The sequence below is a fragment of the Haliotis rufescens genome, unplaced genomic scaffold, assembly GCF_023055435.1.
Source record: "Haliotis rufescens isolate VD_foot unplaced genomic scaffold, xgHalRufe1.0.p SCAF_33, whole genome shotgun sequence".
In the NCBI taxonomy this organism is placed as follows: domain Eukaryota; kingdom Metazoa; phylum Mollusca; class Gastropoda; order Lepetellida; family Haliotidae; genus Haliotis; species Haliotis rufescens.
In genome coordinates, this window is record NW_025964035.1 from 3,286,783 (window position 1) to 3,297,665 (window position 10,883).

The window sequence follows — 10,883 nt, forward strand, 5'->3', positions numbered from 1 at the left end:
ACTAATTAACTTTAACGCTGACTTCACTTAAAATGGAGGCTGCTAACCAGAGTACCGCATCCCAGGGGTTCAATAGGTATGGGACCCGTCATGAAGATCCGGGGTAGAATAGGTCTTCAGCAACCCATGCTTGCCGAAAAAGGCGACTCTGCTTGTCGTAAAAGGCGACAAACGGGATCGGTGGTCAGGGTCGCTGACGTAATTGATGCATGTCATCGTATCCCAATTGCGTGGATCGATGCTCATGATATCAATCACTGGATTGACTGGTCCAGCCTCGATTATTTACAGACCGCCGTCATATAGCTGGATTATTGCTGAGTGCGGCGATAAACAACTAACAAACAAAACAAACAGACAACCGCAGTATGACGGTAATGCGTCAACATGTGCTCACTTGGGTTATGCCTTGGCCAACACGTCCTCAACAGGGAGTTCCAGGATTTTGAAATCGAACGCGAGCTAATAGTCGTCTCAGGTACTTTCCGCTAGCATCAAATGCTGCATTTCTTGCTGAACGTGGTTGTCTCCCTTTGTGCATTCAGCGCGATGTGAGTATATCCCGATTTTACGTACTCTCCGGCAACCAATAGATGGATAGTTCCCTGCAAGAGGCCCCCCCCCCCCCCCCCACCACCACCACCACACAAAAACCAAACAAAAACAACACAAAAACCAAAACAAAGCAAACAAACACAGTTTGGATATTATTCCATGGTCATCAGAACATGCTTCTAATTAAAACATAATTTAGATTAGAACCTCTCGAAAATTGAGTACACAATAATGCGTTACATCTAAGTTTAGTTATCAATCAAAGTTATTTGTAAAATATTTATTATCGGGGATGATAGAAATGTATTATAATTATTCTGGTATATGTTTACATGTTCATGCATTTAATACACGAAATTTAACATAATATGATTTTGACGGTCTCAATGAGAGCCTGCGGCATACGTTTCCTTACGACATCTTAAAAAATAAGTGCGTTACAGAATACGACAAGACAAGGAGAGATAACTCGCCGCGTAATCGGGTGATTGTATTTGTCGAATTCGTTTGCGTTTATGTTTTCATAACTTAGAAAAGTTCTTCCCCGCCTTGCAGCGGACTACTTTCGTCGTTTGTGTTGCATTATTGCGCTGAATTATACATAATCATAACCACGTCTGGACCAGACAATCCAGTGATTTACATCATGAGCATCGATTGGGATACACAACCAAGTCAGCGAGCCTGACCACCCGAGCCCGTTAGTCGCCTCTTACGACAAGCATAGTCGCCTCATACGGCAAGCATGGGTTGCTGAAGACCCATTCTAAAATGACGGCCCAAAACATAGTGTGTGTAAAGGAAAGGCTATTGATGTATTGAACTGAGCTCGTGAAAAGGATCCCACATATTCCCCACTAACACCAAGGGACATAGAAAGAGCTCATCGGCTGAAGTCAAAGAGAGAGGGGAAGCCAAGCCCAGTAATCGCACGGTCGACCCACTGGGAGGGTAGACTACAGGCAGTTGGAAGGAGGGGGTCACTAAAAGAAATGGGATTCGGGATAGCTAATGATCTGACAATGTTTCAGAGAAAAGAACTCATGGAGAGAGACAGCACATGGAGCCACAAGGACAGGGGAGAAGTTCCAGGACTTGTCGGATAGAGTACAGGGCCCTTATAACTCTAAGCAACGTAATCGACATCCAGGAGGTGAGGTGAAATGGGGTTTAACGTCGCGTCCAAGATTATTGCACTTATATAGCGACGTGCATGTACGTGTGTGTGTTTGTGTGGCTGCTTGTACTAGTCCGGACTGATGCCGATTTATAGTGCTAGCTCACTGAGATACCATGCCGCAGTTTTAACAAGAATACCCCACTCAGACACAGTATACTGACTCCCAGCCGACCAGTCCTTGTTTTAGCCCCTTAATGCCGAACGCCAGACAGGGTAACACCAAGTACCATCTTTTAACGTCTTTTTGTATGACGCGGCCGGGGATCGAACCCCGGACCTTCCGCTCTCCGGGCGGACGCTCTACCACGAGACCACGGAGGCGGTCTGACATCCAGGAAGAGTGCACAGCAATCCAGACGGAGCAACAGACAACCCCCTCAACCTGGTTGTTTGGTTGTTTTGTTGTCTTGCGCCGCACTCAACAATATTCCACCTATATGACGGCGGTCTGTAAATAATCGAGTCTGGACGAGACAATCCAGTGATTGACATCATGAGCATCGATCCACGCAATTGGGATACGATGACATGCATCTACCACTTCAGCGAGCCTGACCACCCGATCCCGTTAGTCGCCTCTAACGACAAGCATAGTCGCCTTTTACGGCAAGCATGGGTTGCTGAAGACCTATTCTACCCCGGATCTTCACGGGTCTCCCCGGGAGGAGATAGGCTCGCGGCCAGGGCCTGGAAGATTTTACGACGCACCAACATCCTTGGTCCCAAACAACACATGATAATGAGACCGGAGATAAGATTAGTTGTTTATTTGGAACATGTCAGGATTAATTTCAAAGATGGAGGACATGGATACAATGAACTACTTGAACACGTTTGATGTGGTAGGCCTAACTGATCATGGATTAAAGACATGCACTAGAACTTGAATCTTTGTTACATGCTTTCTCTATACTAAATAAGAAGCAGATAAGATATACTAAACTGGGAGATTTTCTTGTGGAATAACCGTTTTCTTAAGAAATGTTGAATACATGAAATGGACTAAATATACTAATAGGTGCATATTTAGTTTATTTGACAGGACACAATTTGGCCTTACATATCAGTACTGTGTGTGTTATAGTCCATAGTGTATATTCACCCTGAGAATTCAACATGGTATAACTATACAGGAATAGAAAGTAAAAAATGGTATTTCCCGTTTTCAAGAAGATATTCTTAAAATACTGCTGGATTATAGAAGGTGACGTCATACCCTTTTTCGGTGGAGATTTTAATGCCCGCACAGGCAATGACCCGGACTATGTTGTAGATGACATTATTGAACACATTCATGGCTATGAACACAAGTTCATGGACTATTTACTTGATTATCTTCGTATCAGGCGATATTCATGTGACACTACTGTTAATAAGTTCGGCAAGTGTTTGCTGTATTCGTGCTCAGTTTAACATTCACACAATGAATGGGAGATGTGGCTGTGACTCGGATGTTGGTGATTTTACGTACGTACGTCATAATGGGACTAGTGTCATTGATTATGTTATATGTTCACCACAACTTTTTAATTGCTGTACTGACTTTACTATTACACCAGGAGCTGAATCATCACATCTAACTGTCTCCGTCAGTCTACAATCAGCAGATGTCACATTTCTTTGACGGCAAACACTGGGATGGCAAAAGACACGTTTATGATGATGATGATGATGATGATGATAATAATAATAATAATATAAACATAGATAGATACCAGGTATAAACATTTTAAAGACTTATTTTCTTTTGACAATAACAGTGAAGATTTACTGGAAGATATGGAAACAGACAGTTGGGAGGCAAGTTTAGTTGCTGATACATTAGTTTTCCTATTTCAACATGTTCAAGAGAAGAACTCACTTAAAGTATACACAGATTGAAAAAAAGAAATGTCACCTGGTATTGACAACGTAATACCCTTTTTTTAAAGAATTCATCAGATATAATTGTCCCATATTTAGAAGTCTGGTCTACTCTTAAACACTGGGATGGCAAAAGACACGTTTATGATAATAATAATAATAATATAAACATAGATAGATACCTGGTATAAACATTTTAAAGACTTATTTTCTTTTGACAATAACAGTGAAAGATTTACAGGAAGATATGGAAATAGACAGTTGGGAGGCAAGTTTAGTTGCTGATATATTAGATTTTCCTATTTCAACATGTTCAAGAGAAGAAATCACTTAAAATATACAAAGACTGAAAAAATAAATGTTAATAAATTCACCAAAGAATTCATCAGATATAATTGTCCAATATTTAGAAGTTTTGTTTAATGCTATTTTTGAAAACTCAAATTTTCACAAAGTTTGGTCAGTGGGCATTATCATTCCTCTTCACAAACAAGGTAATGTAAGTGATACCAATAACTACAGAGGCATCAACTTATTAAGCATATTAAGTAAAATATTCTTAGATATCATTAATAGCAAGTTAGTATTTTGGGCTGAATCATTTAAGAAAATAGATGAGGCACATGCTGGTTTTGGAGAGGGGTACTCAATATTTTTGTCTTACATTCCTTAATTCAACAATATTTATCAAGTAAAGGAGGGAAACCTTGTGCGCCTTTTGTAGATTTTCCAAAGTATGTGACTCCGTTAACCGTGAATAATTTGGGTCTTGCTTAAATTACGGGTAAGCAGCAAGATGTGGAAACTACTATCAAGTATCTATGAACAAGTAGAGGCTTGTGTAAGAAGTAATGGCAAGTACTCAGAGGATTATAAATGTAATGTAGGTGTTCGACAAGGATGTATATTAAGTCCTTTCTTTATAAACTCATTAAGTATTGGTTAAAGTTATTACGGATGCCAAATGAGAGGTACCCAAGAAAGAGTTATGAAATGATGGTATTGTATGACAAAAATGGAAAAAACTGGGTTTCGTCAGTGAAAAAACTCATTAACGATTTGGGCTTAGGTTATGCTTGGTACAGTCAAAATGTAGATTGTCCTGAACATTTTGTTAAATTGTGTACACAAAGGCACAAATGTCAGTACTTTAGTTTAATTAAAACATCTTTCAAAACTAACTGCACAATATAGTTTTGAAATCACTCTTGTACAAATATAGAATTTCATTTTCTAGATTAATTTGTCTATTTTATCGGAATTTACGAATTGCATACCTACACCAATCAATGTATCAATGTCCAAATATATTTAAATTTAATGAATTAATGTCTTCTATAAACATAAATGTACTGAAGCCTTTGACTGCGTATATATTCCATGCAATGAATTTTAGAAATGATAAGATGAGTGAGTGAGTATGATTTTACGCCGCTTTAGCAATATTCCAGCAATAGCACGGCGGGGGACACCAGGAATTAGCTTTACACATTGTACCCATGTCGGGAATCGAACCCGGGTCTTCGGCGTGACGAGCGAACACTTTAACCACTAGGCTACCCGACCGCCCCGATAAGATGAGTGACTTAAACAAGGAGAAATGGTATAGTGGCATGAAGTGTAACGGGATTTGAGTCTGGACCTTTGGTCAGCACAGCGTGTTAACCTCATAGCATGCCATTTAATCTGCATTTTCCAGTTATGAATCCTCTCCTAAAAAAATCCAAAGTTTTATGATTTGGATTTTCGAAATGTCTCATTACACATGCATACAGACACACATTCATGCACACATGCACACATACATACATACATAGGTCTAGTGGTTAAAGCGTTCGCTCGTCACGCCGAAGACCCGGGTTTGAATCCCGACGTGCGTATAAATAGTGAAGCCCATTTCTGGTGTCCCCCGCCGATGCTGGAATATTGCTAAAGCGGCGTAAAATCTCTCTCTCTCTCTCTCTCTCTCTCTCTCACACACACACACACACACACACACACACACACACACACAGTTATATACATACTCACACATACATACACACACAACAAACAACATTTTTACCCTAAATATTGGATCAAGAGGTGAGTAACTAAAAATCGGTATTTCATGATTGACATAAAGCTTAAACTAGACTGGATCTACCTGTGTCATTCTGGGACAAGCCGAATGTCGCATGCGGGAACGCGCGCATTCGCTAAACTCCAGTTTAATCCACCCGAGACAACTGGGCTCATTCCGTTCTAAAGCGGTGAACTGAACTTGGCCCCTGTCTATCATATATTTGAAAAGCGCACAGGGATGACCCGCACGAAGCACTGGAACTAGTTATAACCACAAACAGGCCATCAGGCGTCGCTCGTATCGTACCGACTTAAAATAGATCCACGTTGTTGAATGCCATTTGTCACCATGGAGAAGGCTTTACCAGATCATTTCCGTGCTCAGCCGAACGTGGCTTGTTATTGACACTCGGACCACCTCGGCTTATTCCGCAGACCTCATGTGAATGTGTTGACTGAAGGAAGGGAAATAACTCTGTGCGCGTTGTGTTGCCGACCGTTCATGTGCCTGGCAGGGGAGCTTGCGACCATCTGTAAGAACATGCTTGTGCTCGCGAACAGTGGTCTTGTTCACAGGAGTCCGTATCTAAAAATAGACGCCCTCATGCATATTCATGACCATCTCCACACGCGTGCCGTCTTGAATATGCCTGAGGGCGTCTATTTTTAGATACAGACTCCTGTTTTTTGTTCAACCCCAGATATATCAGTGTTATCTTTGAGTGAGTGAGTGAGTATGGTTTTACGCCGCTGTTAGCAATATTCCAGCAATATCACGGCTGGGGACACCAGAAATGGGCTTCACACATTGTACCCATGTCGGTAATCGAACCCGGGTCTTCGGCGTGACGAGCGAACGCTTTAACCACTAGGCTACCCGACCGCCCCTGTTATCTTTGACATTTGCCAAACTCGAATCTGTGTGATATGTATATCTTTCCATAAATATATATGGACTGAGGGGCAAACGAATACTGAGCCTTTTTTTATGTAACTGGAAATTGAAAGAACTGTTGTTAATTAAATTCGACTGTGTCTATTTCACAGGAACTCGATGATAGCGTGTATAATATAATATACTCGTATAGAAATAAATCACACCCCTCTATATACATTGAGGGGGCACGGGTGGCCCAGTCGTCTAAGGCGCCGCGATTCGCTGTGCAGAGTTGCGTCCCTTGGGCACGCCAGAAACCTATGATTGTGGGTTCGAATCCCGGTTCGCCCCGATTATGTTTCTAGGTTTGTCAGCACCATACCCGTGCTCGTGGGTTTCACCGAAGTAAACGTCTGAGACCTGCATCACTTCGGGCTTTCCTCCCACATTAAGCTGACACGCCGTGATATAACTGGAATACTGTTAAAAGCGGCGTTAAACCCAACTCACTCACTCACTCACTCACTCACTATATAAATTGAGACTATGTATATAGAGGGGTGTGATTTTTTTCACTCTGTACGAATATATCATGTTATACACGCTATCATCGAGTTCATGTGGTCTATTTAACCATCACCCATTCCTGCAACAGTTTGTTAAAGTAATCTGTGGCTGGGTAATTTTGTGTAAAAGTAATGGTGTTCAATAAAGACTGGGGTAAGAAATGAATTCGAAATCACAAGACCCCTACCATGTAGCCGCACGCTTTTCCCAAGCCAATGAAAGTCACGTGACATGGCACAAGTTAACCTCAGTTCAGTCGAACAGCTATTTTCTATCAATTTTGAATTTGTTCTAATTCTTTTACAATGTCATTTTTAAACGTGTCGGTAAGATAAATTTGTTGTAGCAGGATCACTCGGGGTGCATGGGGTTTTATGCGTCAAGCTTAGGATTTACGTCTGCTACTCGCCTCCGGGATAAAACCTAACGCGAGACGTATAAAACCCATGTACCCCGAGTGACCCAATCTCATTAAAATCAGATCTTAGTTTGTTTAGCGGCAGCGAGAACTTAGATCTGATTTTAATGAGATTGCGCGTGACCCTGCTATTATACCACTGTATTCCCAAGAATGGATGGCGCCACACGTGACCTGGATGACGTCATAGCTACCCAACGACGGGGATTATACTGACATAGATGATGTTCAGGGCGCCGTCAAACTGAATTATGGCTGTTATATTAGTGGCTCAATCTTTTAAATTCGATCTTCTACTACGACACGATACCTCTCTGCGTCAAAATCTGAGTACGACCCGGTAGAAGTATTCTTGAAATTCTAGAAAGGAAACTATGTTCTCTGTATTGAACACCACTTTCACCTGGAGTGAGTGAGTGAGTGAGTGAGTTTGGTTTAACGCCGCTTTTAACAGTATTCCAGTTATATCACGGCGTGTCGGCTTAATGTGGGAGGAAAGCCCGAAGTGATGCAGGTCTCAGACGTTTACCCACGAGCACGGGTATGGTGCTGACAAACCTTGAAACATAATTGGCGCGACCCAAGGGACGCAACTCAGCACAGCGAATCGCGGCGCCTCAGACGACTTGGCCACCCGTGCCTCCACTTTCACCTGGATGTTGGATAGCAATGATACACGTGTATTGCGTGTACCCCTCCCACCAGGGTTGGCGGGGGTCTTAAAGTCTAATTTTAATTATCGTTAAATAAAATCCACGCATTCAATACGACCACACTTGTGATAGATTCATGATTATATTAATACTATTTGAAACCTATCAATTATCACTTCATATTTAAATGTCCGTTTTGAAAAAGAAAAATGATATATTCTGAGCAAAAATGTTTCATAAACTATTTTATATACCGTACACCATAAATGAAACTCAGCGTTCACTACAAAATATATAGTCTCGATCCCTAACTTCTTGTGTTCAGTATATAGGACATCTCATGTATCGCAATGTCCGTACTCGTGAATATGACTTATGGTTTCGTGGCCTGCTCTCGGCATCAAGTGCCTGGTCGTATTTCTTAACTGAGGTAATTTATAAGTCTTTGTGTGTAATAATAGACCCACTGTTTCAATGCACAAGGAGGCAGCTGGTCTTGTTAAAAGACAGGCTACCTTGATTTAACCCAAACCCAATATTCCAGCTATATGACGGCGGTCTGTAAATAATCGAGTCTGGACCAGACAACCCAGTGGTTATTATCATGAGCATCGATCCACGCAATTGGGATCGATGACATGCTGCAACCAGGTCAGCGAGCCTGACCACCCGATCCCGTTAGTTGCCTCTTACGACAAGCATGGGTTGCTGAAGACCAATTCTATCCCGATTCTTCACGGGTGAATTGCTAAAGGAAAAAACAACAAAATACGGTTTATGCATATGATTCTAATTAAGTGCATCCTCGTTGTGTCGTTGTGAGTTAATTTGGATACTTGGGACTACCTAATGAGTTCGAGCCAACCGGGAGTTCGACATATCCAAGTTCGACACATCCAAGTCCGACTGTATTTTTTTTCATTTTATGCTAACATTTGATATAAGGGTTTGCATCCACCAATATTCCGGCTGAAATAATCGAGAGTCTGGACCAGTCAATCCAGTGATTGATATTATGAACAACGGCCTACGACGTGGGTGTACGTTTACTCGCAGTCAACCAAACACCACCCATTAAGTCACCTCGTACGACAATCAGAGGCTTGTGGGACCTACATTAACCCGAAATCTCCTCATCAGGTTGTTTTGAAAGACTGTTAACTCGACATTTTGGGACCACAAACCATATTCGTTTTATCCGTTGTTCGAGATAAGCACGATGCAGGAACTGACTCTGTCCAAATGATAAAATTACGGCGTCTTAAACGATGCGTCGAGTTCGAGTTATCTGGTTTACATTATAAGTGTGATTTATATACGTCAAACAAGTATGGGAACACTATTGAGTATATATTTCTGTAAAAGTAAAAGTTACTGTACAGTAATACAGTGACATTCACGTTCAGTTAAAACCCTGTAGGAACCCACATTACAGGAAACGTGGTAGACTAAAATCTAGTCTCTGAAATGAACATATCGTACATAAAAAAACAGTTGTTTAGTTATCTTAATAAAAATATAATAAAAAGGAGCCCAGTGACTCTCTTCATTTTCAGATACTGCAGTGATCTAGACTTGCCAAACATTATAGACTTGCATGGGCTGTATTTGATATATATTTGTATCAGGGTCTGTAAGACAGACTAGAAACGTGGAAATTTTGTTAAATGCAAACTTGTCCATTGTCACACGATGGTGTCTTCCACCCAAACACAACCACCCACGTGCGCTACATGAATCCTATGCAGCCACTGCACATATGGGTGAGTGAGTGAGTTGGGTTTAACGCCGCTTTTAACAGTATTCCAGTTATACCACGGCGTGTCAGCTTAATGTGGGAGGAAAGTCTGAAGTGATGCAGGTCTCAGACGTTTACCACTTCGGTGAAACCCACGAGCACGGGCATGGTGCTGACAAACCTAGAAACATAATCGGGGCGAACCGGGATTCGAACCAACAATCATACATTTCTGGTGTGCCCAAGGGACGCAACTCTGCAATCGCGGCGCCTTAGACGACTTGGCCACCCGTGCCCCCGGAATAACACGAGTTGGTCACGAAATACATATATCTTTGTTTAGCGATTGCGAGAACTAAGATCTGATTTTAATGAGATTGTGGTCCAGCTACGTCACCGTAGTAAATACGGTTTCGGATAAGTTCGGCTTCATCAAGGGGCTGGCAATGCTGACATGTTTATTGACCTATTTGTATAACGCTGTAAACATATTGATGTGTAGATATGGAAGGACAAGATCACAGTTTCTACAAAGTTAGACTTTTATAGACATGTTAAAATAAAAACAGATTATATTTTTTGTATTCACAATCTGATTTATTTACGCTTTATCCAAATTTAGATGCTCTAGTCAAACTGTAATGATATGAATGGGTCGAAGGTATAATATGAACAGAAATTTAAGATTTTGTCTATTTTGTATAGTAGGAATGGAAGAACCAGAATACCATTTTTGCCTATGCAGATTTCAGACACAGCATTTTACCATAGTATTATTTTGTCCAACCAAACCAGCAAAAACTTAAAATGCTATTCTCCAGCTCAAATTCTTCCTTACTTAACAGTTTTGGTAAATACATCGCCTTAGCACTTAAGAAACGTAATCGATATGTTAAAGATAACGTTAAGTATCCTAAGTAGTATGGAATAACGGAATATATCGTAAGAGGCGACTAACGGGATCGGGT